At 46.8% G+C, this 15781-nt stretch overlaps 29 non-coding genes across 29 annotated transcripts; 19 read left to right on the forward strand and 10 right to left on the reverse strand.

Annotated features, from left to right (window-relative positions):
- Nucleotides 1-358: 358 nt before the first annotated feature.
- TRNAN-GUU (transfer RNA asparagine (anticodon GUU)) lies at nt 359-432 on the reverse strand. Its single transcript has one exon. It is a non-coding gene; the product is annotated as a tRNA-Asn (tRNA).
- A 984-nt stretch (nt 433-1416) lies between these two features.
- TRNAG-UCC (transfer RNA glycine (anticodon UCC)) lies at nt 1417-1488 on the forward strand. The gene has a single exon. It is a non-coding gene; the product is annotated as a tRNA-Gly (tRNA).
- A 497-nt stretch (nt 1489-1985) lies between these two features.
- Nucleotides 1986-2059, reverse strand: TRNAN-GUU (transfer RNA asparagine (anticodon GUU)). The gene has a single exon. It is a non-coding gene; the product is annotated as a tRNA-Asn (tRNA).
- A 983-nt stretch (nt 2060-3042) lies between these two features.
- TRNAG-UCC (transfer RNA glycine (anticodon UCC)) lies at nt 3043-3114 on the forward strand. Its single transcript has one exon. It is a non-coding gene; the product is annotated as a tRNA-Gly (tRNA).
- Nucleotides 3115-3611: 497 nt separating this feature from the next.
- Nucleotides 3612-3685, reverse strand: TRNAN-GUU (transfer RNA asparagine (anticodon GUU)). Its single transcript has one exon. It is a non-coding gene; the product is annotated as a tRNA-Asn (tRNA).
- A 987-nt stretch (nt 3686-4672) lies between these two features.
- Nucleotides 4673-4744, forward strand: TRNAG-UCC (transfer RNA glycine (anticodon UCC)). Its single transcript has one exon. It is a non-coding gene; the product is annotated as a tRNA-Gly (tRNA).
- A 497-nt stretch (nt 4745-5241) lies between these two features.
- On the reverse strand, nt 5242-5315 carry TRNAN-GUU (transfer RNA asparagine (anticodon GUU)). The gene has a single exon. It is a non-coding gene; the product is annotated as a tRNA-Asn (tRNA).
- Nucleotides 5316-5440: 125 nt separating this feature from the next.
- Nucleotides 5441-5512, forward strand: TRNAM-CAU (transfer RNA methionine (anticodon CAU)). Its single transcript has one exon. It is a non-coding gene; the product is annotated as a tRNA-Met (tRNA).
- A 160-nt stretch (nt 5513-5672) lies between these two features.
- TRNAM-CAU (transfer RNA methionine (anticodon CAU)) lies at nt 5673-5744 on the forward strand. The gene has a single exon. It is a non-coding gene; the product is annotated as a tRNA-Met (tRNA).
- A 560-nt stretch (nt 5745-6304) lies between these two features.
- On the forward strand, nt 6305-6376 carry TRNAG-UCC (transfer RNA glycine (anticodon UCC)). The gene has a single exon. It is a non-coding gene; the product is annotated as a tRNA-Gly (tRNA).
- A 497-nt stretch (nt 6377-6873) lies between these two features.
- TRNAN-GUU (transfer RNA asparagine (anticodon GUU)) lies at nt 6874-6947 on the reverse strand. The gene has a single exon. It is a non-coding gene; the product is annotated as a tRNA-Asn (tRNA).
- Nucleotides 6948-7072: 125 nt separating this feature from the next.
- Nucleotides 7073-7144, forward strand: TRNAM-CAU (transfer RNA methionine (anticodon CAU)). Its single transcript has one exon. It is a non-coding gene; the product is annotated as a tRNA-Met (tRNA).
- Nucleotides 7145-7304: 160 nt separating this feature from the next.
- On the forward strand, nt 7305-7376 carry TRNAM-CAU (transfer RNA methionine (anticodon CAU)). The gene has a single exon. It is a non-coding gene; the product is annotated as a tRNA-Met (tRNA).
- Nucleotides 7377-7932: 556 nt separating this feature from the next.
- TRNAG-UCC (transfer RNA glycine (anticodon UCC)) lies at nt 7933-8004 on the forward strand. The gene has a single exon. It is a non-coding gene; the product is annotated as a tRNA-Gly (tRNA).
- A 497-nt stretch (nt 8005-8501) lies between these two features.
- TRNAN-GUU (transfer RNA asparagine (anticodon GUU)) lies at nt 8502-8575 on the reverse strand. The gene has a single exon. It is a non-coding gene; the product is annotated as a tRNA-Asn (tRNA).
- A 125-nt stretch (nt 8576-8700) lies between these two features.
- TRNAM-CAU (transfer RNA methionine (anticodon CAU)) lies at nt 8701-8772 on the forward strand. The gene has a single exon. It is a non-coding gene; the product is annotated as a tRNA-Met (tRNA).
- Nucleotides 8773-9553: 781 nt separating this feature from the next.
- Nucleotides 9554-9625, forward strand: TRNAG-UCC (transfer RNA glycine (anticodon UCC)). Its single transcript has one exon. It is a non-coding gene; the product is annotated as a tRNA-Gly (tRNA).
- A 497-nt stretch (nt 9626-10122) lies between these two features.
- On the reverse strand, nt 10123-10196 carry TRNAN-GUU (transfer RNA asparagine (anticodon GUU)). The gene has a single exon. It is a non-coding gene; the product is annotated as a tRNA-Asn (tRNA).
- Nucleotides 10197-10321: 125 nt separating this feature from the next.
- On the forward strand, nt 10322-10393 carry TRNAM-CAU (transfer RNA methionine (anticodon CAU)). Its single transcript has one exon. It is a non-coding gene; the product is annotated as a tRNA-Met (tRNA).
- Nucleotides 10394-10553: 160 nt separating this feature from the next.
- TRNAM-CAU (transfer RNA methionine (anticodon CAU)) lies at nt 10554-10625 on the forward strand. The gene has a single exon. It is a non-coding gene; the product is annotated as a tRNA-Met (tRNA).
- Nucleotides 10626-11731: 1106 nt separating this feature from the next.
- On the reverse strand, nt 11732-11805 carry TRNAN-GUU (transfer RNA asparagine (anticodon GUU)). The gene has a single exon. It is a non-coding gene; the product is annotated as a tRNA-Asn (tRNA).
- A 125-nt stretch (nt 11806-11930) lies between these two features.
- TRNAM-CAU (transfer RNA methionine (anticodon CAU)) lies at nt 11931-12002 on the forward strand. The gene has a single exon. It is a non-coding gene; the product is annotated as a tRNA-Met (tRNA).
- A 160-nt stretch (nt 12003-12162) lies between these two features.
- On the forward strand, nt 12163-12234 carry TRNAM-CAU (transfer RNA methionine (anticodon CAU)). The gene has a single exon. It is a non-coding gene; the product is annotated as a tRNA-Met (tRNA).
- A 564-nt stretch (nt 12235-12798) lies between these two features.
- Nucleotides 12799-12870, forward strand: TRNAG-UCC (transfer RNA glycine (anticodon UCC)). Its single transcript has one exon. It is a non-coding gene; the product is annotated as a tRNA-Gly (tRNA).
- Nucleotides 12871-13367: 497 nt separating this feature from the next.
- TRNAN-GUU (transfer RNA asparagine (anticodon GUU)) lies at nt 13368-13441 on the reverse strand. Its single transcript has one exon. It is a non-coding gene; the product is annotated as a tRNA-Asn (tRNA).
- A 357-nt stretch (nt 13442-13798) lies between these two features.
- TRNAM-CAU (transfer RNA methionine (anticodon CAU)) lies at nt 13799-13870 on the forward strand. Its single transcript has one exon. It is a non-coding gene; the product is annotated as a tRNA-Met (tRNA).
- Nucleotides 13871-14428: 558 nt separating this feature from the next.
- Nucleotides 14429-14500, forward strand: TRNAG-UCC (transfer RNA glycine (anticodon UCC)). Its single transcript has one exon. It is a non-coding gene; the product is annotated as a tRNA-Gly (tRNA).
- A 497-nt stretch (nt 14501-14997) lies between these two features.
- TRNAN-GUU (transfer RNA asparagine (anticodon GUU)) lies at nt 14998-15071 on the reverse strand. The gene has a single exon. It is a non-coding gene; the product is annotated as a tRNA-Asn (tRNA).
- Nucleotides 15072-15196: 125 nt separating this feature from the next.
- On the forward strand, nt 15197-15268 carry TRNAM-CAU (transfer RNA methionine (anticodon CAU)). The gene has a single exon. It is a non-coding gene; the product is annotated as a tRNA-Met (tRNA).
- The last annotated feature ends 513 nt before the right edge of the window (nt 15269-15781 follow it).

Here is a 15781-nt window from a genome sequence, read left to right on the forward strand (position 1 = left end):
GTTCTTTCTAAATGGTCAACACTTAATGCAGACACTCTATAATGTTCTAAACAAATAGCTAGCAAGGCACTAAGGCGAGCCTGTCCTTGGGTGGGCTTGAACTGCCTTTCTTTGGCTTGACAGCCGTCGCCAGGCTTTGGGTTCGATCCCCGGCTAATACTTTACTGCTGCTTCTGGGGTACAGAAAACTTCATTTGGTCACAGACACTGCCAGGGATGTCTGTTGTATCACTAAGACATGAACTTGATGCTGCTCACCCTTTTCATGAACGTGAATGAGATTCCAACGTGTCTCAAATGAATCTACATGGCTATCTGGGGTTCTCTTCGGACAACTGTTGAACACAAAAGGAAAGGCCGTCCCTGGGTGGGCTTGAACCACCAACCTTTCGGTTAACAGCCGAACGCGCTAACCGATTGCGCCACAGAGACTGTGCCTGCAGTTGTTGCTAAATGATTTTATGGGGATGTATGTGTGTCTTGTGGAGTGAGGAAGTAAGTCTGCTCCAAGAAGTTTAACGCCACTTTTTCCCACAATGAAGCATTCACTGTATGGCAGCAGAGTGGCGCAGCGGAAGCGTGCTGGGCCCATAACCCAGAGGTCGATGGATCGAAACCATCCTCTGCTAGGTGTACGTTGGTTTTTATACCTTGCTTACCATATGGGCCAATTGTCGGCCATAGCCCCTTAAGAGAAAGTGTCATTAGGGCCTTGCTGTAACATAGATGGTAGTGTAACTATTTCAACTAATGTACCCTTCTTAAACTTGAAGGTTGAATACAAACAGAAGCAGAGTGGCGCAGCGGAAGCGTGCTGGGCCCATAACCCAGAGGTCGATGGATCGAAACCATCCTCTGCTAGGCATGAATTCATTTTTGCACCTTGTTTTATCGCATGGGCAAAACGGTTTCCATTGCCCTGTAAGAGAAAGTGTAATAAGGGCCCTGCTGTAACGTACATATTAGGATAGCTAAGACTACTCCTGGGCCGTTCTTGTAGTTGAAGAGATGGGTGAACTGTGACACCGCACTTAAAAAAAAAAAAAAAAAAAAAAACAGCAAACAGAGAAGCTTCCCCATATTGGAGCATTGGATTTGGTCAAGTCTTAAGCCAATGTGTTGTAGGGCACAAGTAAGCTTTGGGTTAGCAGGAATGGTTGCATGGCCACCTAGCTTTTCATCCTTCCCACCCTTGCCCTGGAATCTTCCAGACTTCAAATTGCTGTTCTTTGCTGTGTGTGTTGCACCAGCATCATCCAGGGGGGCACATGATCTTTCTGAAGTCTTGAATTGAAGTCTGTAAGCAGTATCACCATGTGTCCCACTGCTTACATCTAGCAAAGTAGGCAAATAAGCAAGCTCATTTTTCTCTTGGGTATATTGCAATGGTACATGCTAGGCGAGTTTCAGCATGTAGCGTTGGTGGTATAGTGGTGAGCATAGCTGCCTTCCAAGCAGTTGACCCGGGTTCGATTCCCGGCCAACGCTTGTGAGCTTGCTTTTGGCACCCTACAATTCCATGGAAGACAAGACCAAGACAAGATCTCTGAACAGTTAGGACATCCTGCACCTGCTCAGTCTCTGGAGAGGTTCCATTCCGGTGCAGCAGACTCTACGCCAGCTTAAAGTTCTTTCTAAATGGTCAACACTTAATGCAGACACTCTATAATGTTCTAAACAAATAGCTAGCAAGGCACTAAGGCGAGCCTGTCCTTGGGTGGGCTTGAACTGCCTTTCTTTGGCTTGAAAGCCGTCGCCAGGCTTTGGGTTCGATCCCCGGCTAATACTTTACTGCTGCTTCTGGGGTACAGAAAACTTCATTTGGTCACAGACACTGCCAGGGATGTCTGTTGTATCACTAAGACATGAACTTGATGCTGCTCACCCTTTTCATGAACGTGAATGAGATTCCAACGTGTCTCAAATGAATCTACATGGCTATCTGGGGTTCTCTTCGGACAACTGTTGAACACAAAAGGAAAGGCCGTCCCTGGGTGGGCTTGAACCACCAACCTTTCGGTTAACAGCCGAACACGCTAACCGATTGCGCCACAGAGACTGTGCCTGCAGTTGTTGCTAAATGATTTTATGGGGATGTATGTGTGTCTTGTGGAGTGAGGAAGTAAGTCTGCTCCAAGAAGTTTAACGCCACTTTTTCCCACAATGAAGCATTCACTGTATGGCAGCAGAGTGGCGCAGCGGAAGCGTGCTGGGCCCATAACCCAGAGGTCGATGGATCGAAACCATCCTCTGCTAGGTGTACGTTGGTTTTTATACCTTGCTTACCATATGGGCCAATTGTCGGCCATAGCCCCTTAAGAGAAAGTGTCATTAGGGCCTTGCTGTAACATAGATAGTAGTGTAACTATTTCAACTAATGTACCCTTCTTAAACTTGAAGGTTGAGTACAAAAAGAAGCAGAGTGGCGCAGCGGAAGCGTGCTGGGCCCATAACCCAGAGGTCGATGGATCGAAACCATCCTCTGCTAGGCATGAATTCATTTTTGCACCTTGCTTTATCGCATGGGCAAAACGGTTTCCATTGCCCTGTAAGAGAAAGTGTAATAAGGGCCCTGCTGTAACGTACATATTAGGGTAGCTAAGACTACTCCTGGGCCGTTCTTGTAGTTGAAGAGATGGGTGAACTGTGACACCGCACTTAAAAAAAAAAAAAAAAAAAAAACAGCAAACAGAGAAGCTTCCCCATATTGGAGCATTGGATTTGGTCAAGTCTTAAGCCAATGTGTTGTAGGGCACAAGTAAGCTTTGGGTTAGCAGGAATGGTTGCATGGCCACCTAGCTTTTCATCCTTCCCACCCTTGCCCTGGAATCTTCCAGACTTCAAATTGCTGTCCTTTGCTGTGTGTGTTGCACCAGCATCATCCAGGGGGGCACATGATCTTTCTGAAGTCTTGAATTGAAGTCTGTAAGCAGTATCACCATGTGTCCCACTGCTTACATCTAGCAAAGTAGGCAAATAAGCAAGCTCATTTTTCTCTTGGGTATATTGCAATGGTACATGCTAGGTGAGTTTCAGCATGTAGCGTTGGTGGTATAGTGGTGAGCATAGCTGCCTTCCAAGCAGTTGACCCGGGTTCGATTCCCGACCAACGCATGTGAGCTTGCTTTTGGCACCCTACAATTCCATGGAAGACAAGACCAAGACAAGATCTCTGAACAGTTAGGACATCCTGCACCTGCTCAGTCTCTGGAGAGGTTCCATTCCGGTGCAGCAGACTCTACGCCAGCTTAAAGTTCTTTCTAAATGGTCAACACTTAATGCAGACACTCTATAATGTTCTAAACAAATAGCTAGCAAGGCACTAAGGCGAGCCTGTCCTTGGGTGGGCTTGAACTGCCTTTCTTTGGCATGACAGCCGTCGCCAGGCTTTGGGTTCGATCCCCGGCTAATACTTTACTGCTGCTTCTGGGATACAGAAAACTTCATTTGGTCACAGACACTGCCAGGGATGTCTGTTGTATCACTAAGACATGAACTTGATGCTGCTCACCCTTTTCATGAACGTGAATGAGATTCCAACGTGTCTCAAATGAATCTACATGGCTATCTGGGGTTCTCTTCGGACAACTGTTGAACACAAAAGGAAAGGCCGTCCCTGGGTGGGCTTGAACCACCAACCTTTCGGTTAACAGCCGAACGCGCTAACCGATTGCGCAACAGAGACTGTGCCTGCAGTTGTTGCTAAATGATTTTATGGGGATGTATGTGTGTCTTGTGGAGTGAGGAAGTAAGTCTGCTCCAAGAAGTTTAACGCCACTTTTTCCCACAATGAAGCATTCACTGTATGGCAGCAGAGTGGCGCAGCGGAAGCGTGCTGGGCCCATAACCCAGAGGTCGATGGATCGAAACCATCCTCTGCTAGGTGTACGTTGGTTTTTATACCTTGCTTACCATATGGGCCAATTGTCGGCCATAGCCCCTTAAGAGAAAGTGTCATTAGGGCCTTGCTGTAACATAGATAGTAGTGTAACTATTTCAACTAATGTACCCTTCTTAAACTTGAAGGTTGAATACAAACAGAAGTAGAGTGGTGCAGCGGAAGCGTGCTGGGCCCATAACCCAGAGGTCGATGGATTGAAACCATCCTCTGCTAGGCATGAATTCATTTTTGCACCTTGCTTTATCGCATGGGCAAAACGGTTTCCATTGCCCTGTAAGAGAAAGTGTAATAAGGGCCCTGCTGTAACGTACATATTAGGGTAGCTAAGACTACTCCTGGGCCGTTCTTGTAGTTGAAGAGATGGGTGAACTGTGACACCGCACTTAAAAAAAAAAAAAAAAAAAAAAAAAACAACAAACAGAGAAGCTTCACCATATTGGAGCATTGGATTTGGTCAAGTCTTAAGCCAATGTGTTGTAGGGCACAAGTAAGCTTTGGGTTAGCAGGAATGGTTGCATGGCCACCTAGCTTTTCATCCTTCCCACCCTTGCCCTGGAATCTTCCAGACTTCAAATTGCTGTCCTTTGCTGTGTGTGTTGCACCAGCATCATCCAGGGGGGCACATGATCTTTCTGAAGTCTTGAATTGAAGTCTGTAAGCAGTATCACCATGTGTCCCACTGCTTACATCTAGCAAAGTAGGCAAATAAGCAAGCTCATTTTTCTCTTGGGTATATTGCAATGGTACATGCTAGGCGAGTGTCAGCATGTAGCGTTGGTGGTATAGTGGTGAGCATAGCTGCCTTCCAAGCAGTTGACCCGGGTTCGATTCCCGGCCAACGCATGTGAGCTTGCTTTTGGCACCCTACAATTCAATGGAAGACAAGACCAAGACAAGATCTCTGAACAGTTAGGACATCCTGCACCTGCTCAGTCTCTGGAGAGGTTCCATTCCGGTGCAGCAGACTCTACGCCAGCTTAAAGTTCTTTCTAAATGGTCAACACTTAATGCAGACACTCTATAATATTCTAAACAAATAGCTAGCAAGGCACTAAGGCGAGCCTGTCCTTGGGTGGGCTTGAACTGCCTTTCTTTGGCTTGACAGCCGTCGCCAGGCTTAGGGTTCGATCCCCGGCTAATACTTTACTGCTGCTTCTGGGATACAGAAAACTTCATTTGGTCACAGACACTGCCAGGGATGTCTGTTGTATCACTAAGACATGAACTTGATGCTGCTCACCCTTTTCATGAACGTGAATGAGATTCCAACGTGTCTCAAATGAATCTACATGGCTATCTGGGGTTCTCTTCGGACAACTGTTGAACACAAAAGGAAAGGCCGTCCCTGGGTGGGCTTGAACCACCAACCTTTCGGTTAACAGCCGAACGCGCTAACCGATTGCGCCACAGAGACTGTGCCTGCAGTTGTTGCTAAATGATTTTATGGGGATGTATGTGTGTCTTGTGGAGTGAGGAAGTAAGTCTGCTCCAAGAAGTTTAACGCCACTTTTTCCCACAATGAAGCATTCACTGTATGGCAGCAGAGTGGCGCAGCGGAAGCGTGCTGGGCCCATAACCCAGAGGTCGATGGATCGAAACCATCCTCTGCTAGGTGTACGATGGTTTTTATACCTTGCTTACCATATGGGCCAATTGTCGGCCATAGCCCCTTAAGAGAAAGTGTCATTAGGGCCTTGCTGTAACATAGATAGTAGTGTAACTATTTCAACTAATGTACCCTTCTTAAACTTGAAGGTTGAATACAAACAGAAGCAGAGTGGCGCAGCGGAAGCGTGCTGGGCCCATAACCCAGAGGTCGATGGATCGAAACCATCCTCTGCTAGGCATGAATTCATTTTTGCACCTTGCTTTATCGCATGGGCAAAACGGTTTCCATTGCCCTGTAAGAGAAAGTGTAATAAGGGCCCTGCTGTAACGTACATATTAGGGTAGCTAAGACTACTCCTGGGCCGTTCTTGTAGTTGAAGAGATGGGTGAACTGTGACACCGCACTTCAAAAAAAACAAAAAAAAAAAAAAAAAACAGCAAACAGAGAAGCTTCCCCATATTGGAGCATTGGATTTGGTCAAGTCTTAAGCCAATGTGTTGTAGGGCACAAGTAAGCTTTGGGTTAGCAGGAATGGTTGCATGGCCACCTAGCTTTTCATCCTTCCCACCCTTGCCCTGGAATCTTCCAGACTTCAAATTGCTGTCCTTTGCTGTGTGTGTTGCACCAGCATCATCCAGGGGGGCACATGATCTTTCTGAAGTCTTGAATTGAAGTCTGTAAGCAGTATCACCATGTGTCCCACTGCTTACATCTAGCAAAGTAGGCAAATAAGCAAGCTCATTTTTCTCTTGGGTATATTGCAATGGTACATGCTAGGCGAGTTTCAGCATGTAGCGTTGGTGGTATAGTGGTGAGCATAGCTGCCTTCCAAGCAGTTGACCCGGGTTTGATTCCCGGCCAACGCATGTGAGCTTGCTTTTGGCACCCTACAATTCCATGGAAGACAAGACCAAGACAAGATCTCTGAACAGTTAGGACATCCTGCACCTGCTCAGTCTCTGGAGAGGTTCCATTCCGGTGCAGCAGACTCTACGCCAGCTTAAAGTTCTTTCTAAATGGTCAACACTTAATGCAGACACTCTATAATGTTCTAAACAAATAGCTAGCAAGGCACTAAGGCGAGCCTGTCCTTGGGTGGGCTTGAACTGCCTTTCTTTGGCTTGACAGCCGTCGCCAGGCTTTGGGTTCGATCCCCGGCTAATACTTTACTGCTGCTTCTGGGGTACAGAAAACTTCATTTGGTCACAGACACTGCCAGGGATGTCTGTTGTATCACTAAGACATGAACTTGATGCTGCTCACCCTTTTCATGAACGTGAATGAGATTCCAACGTGTCTCAAATGAATCTACATGGCTATCTGGGGTTCTCTTCGGACAACTGTTGAACACAAAAGGAAAGGCCGTCCCTGGGTGGGCTTGAACCACCAACCTTTCGGTTAACAGCCGAACGCGCTAACCGATTGCGCCACAGAGACTGTGCCTGCAGTTGTTGCTAAATGATTTTATGGGGATGTATGTGTGTCTTGTGGAGTGAGGAAGTAAGTCTGCTCCAAGAAGTTTAACGCCACTTTTTCCCACAATGAAGCATTCACTGTGTGGCAGCAGAGTGGCGCAGCGGAAGCGTGCTGGGCCCATAACCCAGAGGTCGATGGATCGAAACCATCCTCTGCTAGGTGTACGTTGGTTTTTATACCTTGCTTACCATATGGGCCAATTGTCGGCCATAGCCCCTTAAGAGAAAGTGTCATTAGGGCCTTGCTGTAACATAGATAGTAGTGTAACTATTTCAACTAATGTACCCTTCTTAAACTTGAAGGTTGAATACAAACAGAAGCAGAGTGGCGCAGCGGAAGCGTGCTGGGCCCATAACCCAGAGGTCGATGGATCGAAACCATCCTCTGCTAGGCATGAATTCATTTTTGCACCTTGCTTTATCGCATGGGCAAAACGGTTTCCATTGCCCTGTAAGAGAAAGTGTAATAAGGGCCCTGCTGTAACGTACATATTAGGGTAGCTAAGACTACTCCTGGGCCGTTCTTGTAGTTGAAGAGATGGGTGAACTGTGACACCGCACTTCAAAAAAAAAAAAAAAAAAAAAAACAGCAAACAGAGAAGCTTCCCCATATTGGAGCATTGGATTTGGTCAAGTCTTAAGCCAATGTGTTGTAGGGCACAAGTAAGCTTTGGGTTAGCAGGAATGGTTGCATGGCCACCTAGCTTTTCATCCTTCCCACCCTTGCCCTGGAATCTTCCAGACTTCAAATTGCTGTCCTTTGCTGTGTGTGTTGCACCAGCATCATCCAGGGGGGCACATGATCTTTCTGAAGTCTTGAATTGAAGTCTGTAAGCAGTATCACCATGTGTCCCACTGCTTACATCTAGCAAAGTAGGCAAATAAGCAAGCTCATTTTTCTCTTGGGTATATTGCAATGGTACATGCTAGGCGAGTTTCAGCATGTAGCGTTGGTGGTATAGTGGTGAGCATAGCTGCCTTCCAAGCAGTTGACCCGGGTTTGATTCCCGGCCAACGCATGTGAGCTTGCTTTTGGCACCCTACAATTCCATGGAAGACAAGACCAAGACAAGATCTCTGAACAGTTAGGACATCCTGCACCTGCTCAGTCTCTGGAGAGGTTCCATTCCGGTGCAGCAGACTCTACGCCAGCTTAAAGTTCTTTCTAAATGGTCAACACTTAATGCAGACACTCTATAATGTTCTAAACAAATAGCTAGCAAGGCACTAAGGCGAGCCTGTCCTTGGGTGGGCTTGAACTGCCTTTCTTTGGCTTGACAGCCGTCGCCAGGCTTTGGGTTCGATCCCCGGCTAATACTTTACTGCTGCTTCTGGGGTACAGAAAACTTCATTTGGTCACAGACACTGCCAGGGATGTCTGTTGTATCACTAAGACATGAACTTGATGCTGCTCACCCTTTTCATGAACGTGAATGAGATTCCAACGTGTCTCAAATGAATCTACATGGCTATCTGGGGTTCTCTTCGGACAACTGTTGAACACAAAAGGAAAGGCCGTCCCTGGGTGGGCTTGAACCACCAACCTTTCGGTTAACAGCCGAACGCGCTAACCGATTGCGCCACAGAGACTGTGCCTGCAGTTGTTGCTAAATGATTTTATGGGGATGTATGTGTGTCTTGTGGAGTGAGGAAGTAAGTCTGCTCCAAGAAGTTTAACGCCACTTTTTCCCACAATGAAGCATTCACTGTATAGCAGCAGAGTGGCGCAGCGGAAGCGTGCTGGGCTCATAACCCAGAGGTCGATGGATCGAAACCATCCTCTGCTAGGTGTACGTTGGTTTTTATACCTTGCTTACCATATGGGCCAATTGTCGGCCATAGCCCCTTAAGAGAAAGTGTCATTAGGGCCTTGCTGTAACATAGATAGTAGTGTAACTATTTCAACTAATGTACCCTTCTTAAACTTGAAGGTTGAATACAAACAGAAGCAGAGTGGCGCAGCGGAAGCGTGCTGGGCCCATAACCCAGAGGTCGATGGATCGAAACCATCCGCTGCTAGGCATGAATTCATTTTTGCACCTTGCTTTATCGCATGGGCAAAACGGTTTCCATTGCCCTGTAAGAGAAAGTGTAATAAGGGCCCTGCTGTAACGTACATATTAGGGTAGCTAAGACTACTCCTGGGCCGTTCTTGTAGTTGAAGAGATGGGTGAACTGTGACACCGCACTTAAAAAAAAAAAAAAAAAAAAAAAACAGAGAAGCTTCCCCATATTGGAGCATTGGATTTGGTCAAGTCTTAAGCCAATGTGTTGTAGGGCACAAGTAAGCTTTGGGTTAGCAGGAATGGTTGCATGGCCACCTAGCTTTTCATCCTTCCCACCCTTGCCCTGGAATCTTCCAGACTTCAAATTGCTGTCCTTTGCTGTGTGTGTTGCACCAGCATCATCCAGGGGGGCACATGATCTTTCTGAAGTCTTGAATTGAAGTCTGTAAGCAGTATCACCATGTGTCCCACTGCTTACATCTAGCAAAGTAGGCAAATAAGCAAGCTCATTTTTCTCTTGGGTATATTGCAATGGTACATGCTAGGCGAGTTTCAGCATGTAGCGTTGGTGGTATAGTGGTGAGCATAGCTGCCTTCCAAGCAGTTGACCCGGGTTTGATTCCCGGCCAACGCATGTGAGCTTGCTTTTGGCACCCTACAATTCCATGGAAGACAAGACCAAGACAAGATCTCTGAACAGTTAGGACATCCTGCACCTGCTCAGTCTCTGGAGAGGTTCCATTCCGGTGCAGCAGACTCTACGCCAGCTTAAAGTTCTTTCTAAATGGTCAACACTTAATGCAGACACTCTATAATGTTCTAAACAAATAGCTAGCAAGGCACTAAGGCGAGCCTGTCCTTGGGTGGGCTTGAACTGCCTTTCTTTGGCTTGACAGCCGTCGCCAGGCTTTGGGTTCGATCCCCGGCTAATACTTTACTGCTGCTTCTGGGGTACAGAAAACTTCATTTGGTCACAGACACTGCCAGGGATGTCTGTTGTATCACTAAGACATGAACTTGATGCTGCTCACCCTTTTCATGAACGTGAATGAGATTCCAACGTGTCTCAAATGAATCTACATGGCTATCTGGGGTTCTCTTCGGACAACTGTTGAACACAAAAGGAAAGGCCGTCCCTGGGTGGGCTTGAACCACCAACCTTTCGGTTAACAGCCGAACGCGCTAACCGATTGCGCCACAGAGACTGTGCCTGCAGTTGTTGCTAAATGATTTTATGGGGATGTATGTGTGTCTTGTGGAGTAAGGAAGTAAGTCTGCTCCAAGAAGTTTAACGCCACTTTTTCCCACAATGAAGCATTCACTGTATGGCAGCAGAGTGGCGCAGCGGAAGCGTGCTGGGCCCATAACCCAGAGGTCGATGGATCGAAACCATCCTCTGCTAGGTGTACGTTGGTTTTTATACCTTGCTTACCATATGGGCCAATTGTCGGCCATAGCCCCTTAAGAGAAAGTGTCATTAGGGCCTTGCTGTAACATAGATAGTAGTGTAACTATTTCAACTAATGTACCCTTCTTAAACTTGAAGGTTGAATACAAACAGAAGCAGAGTGGCGCAGCGGAAGCGTGCTGGGCCCATAACCCAGAGGTCGATGGATCGAAACCATCCTCTGCTAGGCATGAATTCATTTTTGCACCTTGCTTTATCGCATGGGCAAAACGGTTTCCATTGCCCTGTAAGAGAAAGTGTAATAAGGGCCCTGCTGTAACGTACATATTAGGGTAGCTAAGACTACTCCTGGGCCGTTCTTGTAGTTGAAGAGATGGGTGAACTGTGACACCGCACTTAAAAAAAAAAAAAAAAAAAAAAAAAAAGCAAACAGAGAAGCTTCCCCATATTGGAGCATTGGATTTGGTCAAGTCTTAAGCCAATGTGTTGTAGGGCACAAGTAAGCTTTGGGTTAGCAGGAATGGTTGCATGGCCACCTAGCTTTTCATCCTTCCCACCCTTGCCCTGGAATCTTCCAGACTTCAAATTGCTGTCCTTTGCTGTGTGTGTTGCACCAGCATCATCCAGGGGGGCACATGATCTTTCTGAAGTCTTGAATTGAAGTCTGTAAGCAGTATCACCATGTGTCCCACTGCTTACATCTAGCAAAGTAGGCAAATAAGCAAGCTCATTTTTCTCTTGGGTATATTGCAATGGTACATGCTAGGCGAGTTTCAGCATGTAGCGTTGGTGGTATAGTGGTGAGCATAGCTGCCTTCCAAGCAGTTGACCCGGGTTTGATTCCCGGCCAACACATGTGAGCTTGCTTTTGGCACCCTACAATTCCATGGAAGACAAGACCAAGACAAGATCTCTGAACAGTTAGGACATCCTGCACCTGCTCAGTCTCTGGAGAGGTTCCATTCCGGTGCAGCAGACTCTACGCCAGCTTAAAGTTCTTTCTAAATGGTCAACACTTAATGCAGACACTCTATAATGTTCTAAACAAATAGCTAGCAAGGCACTAAGGCGAGCCTGTCCTTGGGTGGGCTTGACAGCCGTCGCCAGGCTTTGGGTTCGATCCCCGGCTAATACTTTACTGCTGCTTCTGGGGTACAGAAAACTTCATTTGGTCACAGACACTGCCAGGGATGTCTGTTGTATCACTAAGACATGAACTTGATGCTGCTCACCCTTTTCATGAACGTGAATGAGATTCCAACGTGTCTCAAATGAATCTACATGGCTATCTGGGGTTCTCTTCGGACAACTGTTGAACACAAAAGGAAAGGCCGTCCCTGGGTGGGCTTGAACCACCAACCTTTCGGTTAACAGCCGAACGCGCTAACCGATTGCGCCACAGAGACTGTGCCTGCAGTTGTTGCTAAATGATTTTATGGGGATGTATGTGTGTCTTGTGGAGTGAGGAAGTAAGTCTGCTCCAAGAAGTTTAACGCCACTTTTTCCCACAATGAAGCATTCACTGTATGGCAGCAGAGTGGCGCAGCGGAAGCGTGCTGGGCCCATAACCCAGAGGTCGATGGATCGAAACCATCCTCTGCTAGGTGTACGTTGGTTTTTATACCTTGCTTACCATATGGGCCAATTGTCGGCCATAGCCCCTTAAGAGAAAGTGTCATTAGGGCCTTGCTGTAACATAGATAGTAGTGTAACTATTTCAACTAATGTACCCTTCTTAAACTTGAAGGTTGAATACAAACAGAAGCAGAGTGGCGCAGCGGAAGCGTGCTGGGCCCATAACCCAGAGGTCGATGGATCGAAACCATCCTCTGCTAGGCATGAATTCATTTTTGCACCTTGCTTTATCGCATGGGCAAAACGGTTTCCATTGCCCTGTAAGAGAAAGTGTAATAAGGGCCCTGCTGTAACGTACATATTAGGGTAGCTAAGACTACTCCTGGGCCGTTCTTGTAGTTGAAGAGATGGGTGAACTGTGACACCGCACTTAAAAAAAAAAAAAAAAAAAAAAAAAAAAAAAACAGCAAACAGAGAAGCTTCCCCATATTGGAGCATTGGATTTGGTCAAGTCTTAAGCCAATGTGTTGTAGGGCACAAGTAAGCTTTGGGTTAGCAGGAATGGTTGCATGGCCACCTAGCTTTTCATCCTTCCCACCCTTGCCCTGGAATCTTCCAGACTTCAAATTGCTGTCCTTTGCTGTGTGTGTTGCACCAGCATCATCCAGGGGGGCACATGATCTTTCTGAAGTCTTGAATTGAAGTCTGTAAGCAGTATCACCATGTGTCCCACTGCTTACATCTAGCAAAGTAGGCAAATAAGCAAGCTCATTTTTCTCTTGGGTATATTGCAATGGTACATGCTAGGCAAGTTTCAGCATGTAGCGTTGGTGGTATAGTGGTGAGCATAGCTGCCTTCCAAGCAGTTGACCCGGGTTTGATTCCCGGCCAACGCATGTGAGCTTGCTTTTGGCACCCTACAATTCCATGGAAGACAAGACCAAGACAAGATCTCTGAACAGTTAGGACATCCTGCACCTGCTCAGTCTCTGGAGAGGTTCCATTCCGGTGCAGCAGACTCTACGCCAGCTTAAAGTTCTTTCTAAATGGTCAACACTTAATGCAGACACTCTATAATGTTCTAAACAAATAGCTAGCAAGGCACTAAGGCGAGCCTGTCCTTGGGTGGGCTTGAACTGCCTTTCTTTGGCTTGACAGCCGTCGCCAGGCTTTGGGTTCGATCCCCGGCTAATACTTTACTGCTGCTTCTGGGGTACAGAAAACTTCATTTGGTCACAGACACTGCCAGGGATGTCTGTTGTATCACTAAGACATGAACTTGATGCTGCTCACCCTTTTCATGAACGTGAATGAGATTCCAACGTGTCTCAAATGAATCTACATGGCTATCTGGGGTTCTCTTCGGACAACTGTTGAACACAAAAGGAAAGGCCGTCCCTGGGTGGGCTTGAACCACCAACCTTTCGGTTAACAGCCGAACGCGCTAACCGATTGCGCCACAGAGACTGTGCCTGCAGTTGTTGCTAAATGATTTTATGGGGATGTATGTGTGTCTTGTGGAGTGAGGAAGTAAGTCTGCTCCAAGAAGTTTAACGCCACTTTTTCCCACAATGAAGCATTCACTGTATGGCAGCAGAGTGGCGCAGCGGAAGCGTGCTGGGCCCATAACCCATAGGTCGATGGATCGAAACCATCCTCTGCTAGGTGTACGTTGGTTTTTATACCTTGCTTACCATATGGGCCAATTGTCGGCCATAGCCCCTTAAGAGAAAGTGTCATTAGGGCCTTGCTGTAACATAGATAGTAGTGTAACTATTTCAACTAATGTACCCTTCTTAAACTTGAAGGTTGAATACAAACAGAAGCAGAGTGGCGCAGCGGAAGCGTGCTGGGCCCATAACCCAGAGGTCGATGGATCGAAACCATCCTCTGCTAGGCATGAATTCATTTTTGCACCTTGCTTTATCGCATGGGCAAAACGGTTTCCATTGCCCTGTAAGAGAAAGTGTAATAAGGGCCCTGCTGTAACGTACATATTAGGGTAGCTAAGACTACTCCTGGGCCGTTCTTGTAGTTGAAGAGATGGGTGAACTGTGACACCGCACTTAAAAAAAAACAAAAAAAAAAAAAAAACAGCAAACAGAGAAGCTTCCCCATATTGGAGCATTGGATTTGGTCAAGTCTTAAGCCAATGTGTTGTAGGGCACAAGTAAGCTTTGGGTTAGCAGGAATGGTTGCATGGCCACCTAGCTTTTCATCCTTCCCACCCTTGCCCTGGAATCTTCCAGACTTCAAATTGCTGTCCTTTGCTGTGTGTGTTGCACCAGCATCATCCAGGGGGGCACATGATCTTTCTGAAGTCTTGAATTGAAGTCTGTAAGCAGTATCACCATGTGTCCCACTGCTTACATCTAGCAAAGTAGGCAAATAAGCAAGCTCATTTTTCTCTTGGGTATATTGCAATGGTACATGCTAGGCGAGTTTCAGCATGTAGCGTTGGTGGTATAGTGGTGAGCATAGCTGCCTTCCAAGCAGTTGACCCGGGTTTGATTCCCGGCCAACGCATGTGAGCTTGCTTTTGGCACCCTACAATTCCATGGAAGACAAGACCAAGACAAGATCTCTGAACAGTTAGGACATCCTGCACCTGCTCAGTCTCTGGAGAGGTTCCATTCCGGTGCAGCAGACTCTACGCCAGCTTAAAGTTCTTTCTAAATGGTCAACACTTAATGCAGACACTCTATAATGTTCTAAACAAATAGCTAGCAAGGCACTAAGGCGAGCCTGTCCTTGGGTGGGCTTGAACTGCCTTTCTTTGGCTTGACAGCCGTCGCCAGGCTTTGGGTTCGATCCCCGGCTAATACTTTACTGCTGCTTCTGGGGTACAGAAAACTTCATTTGGTCACAGACACTGCCAGGGATGTCTGTTGTATCACTAAGACATGAACTTGATGCTGCTCACCCTTTTCATGAACGTGAATGAGATTCCAACGTGTCTCAAATGAATCTACATGGCTATCTGGGGTTCTCTTCGAACAACTGTTGAACACAAAAGGAAAGGCCGTCCCTGGGTGGGCTTGAACCACCAACCTTTCGGTTAACAGCCGAACGCGCTAACCGATTGCGCCACAGAGACTGTGCCTGCAGTTGTTGCTAAATGATTTTATGGGGATGTATGTGTGTCTTGTGGAGTGAGGAAGTAAGTCTGCTCCAAGAAGTTTAACGCCACTTTTTCCCACAATGAAGCATTCACTGTATGGCAGCAGAGTGGCGCAGCGGAAGCGTGCTGGGCCCATAACCCAGAGGTCGATGGATCGAAACCATCCTCTGCTAGGTGTACGTTGGTTTTTATACCTTGCTTACCATATGGGCCAATTGTCGGCCATAGCCCCTTAAGAGAAAGTGTCATTAGGGCCTTGCTGTAACATAGATAGTAGTGTAACTATTTCAACTAATGTACCCTTCTTAAACTTGAAGGTTGAATACAAACAGAAGCAGAGTGGCGCAGCGGAAGCGTGCTGGGCCCATAACCCAGAGGTCGATGGATCGAAACCATCCGCTGCTAGGCATGAATTCATTTTTGCACCTTGCTTTATCGCATGGGCAAAACGGTTTCCATTGCCCTGTAAGAGAAAGTGTAATAAGGGCCCTGCTGTAACGTACATATTAGGGTAGCTAAGACTACTCCTGGGCCGTTCTTGTAGTTGAAGAGATGGGTGAACTGTGACACCGCACTTAAAAAAAAAAAAAAAAAAAAAAAACAGCAAACAGAGAAGCTTCCCCATATTGGAGCATTGGATTTGGTCAAGTCTTAAGCCAATGTGTTGTAGGGCACAAGTAAGCTTT

Source organism: Hyperolius riggenbachi, chromosome 4 (genome assembly GCF_040937935.1).
Source record: "Hyperolius riggenbachi isolate aHypRig1 chromosome 4, aHypRig1.pri, whole genome shotgun sequence".
In the NCBI taxonomy this organism is placed as follows: Eukaryota; Metazoa; Chordata; class Amphibia; order Anura; family Hyperoliidae; genus Hyperolius; species Hyperolius riggenbachi.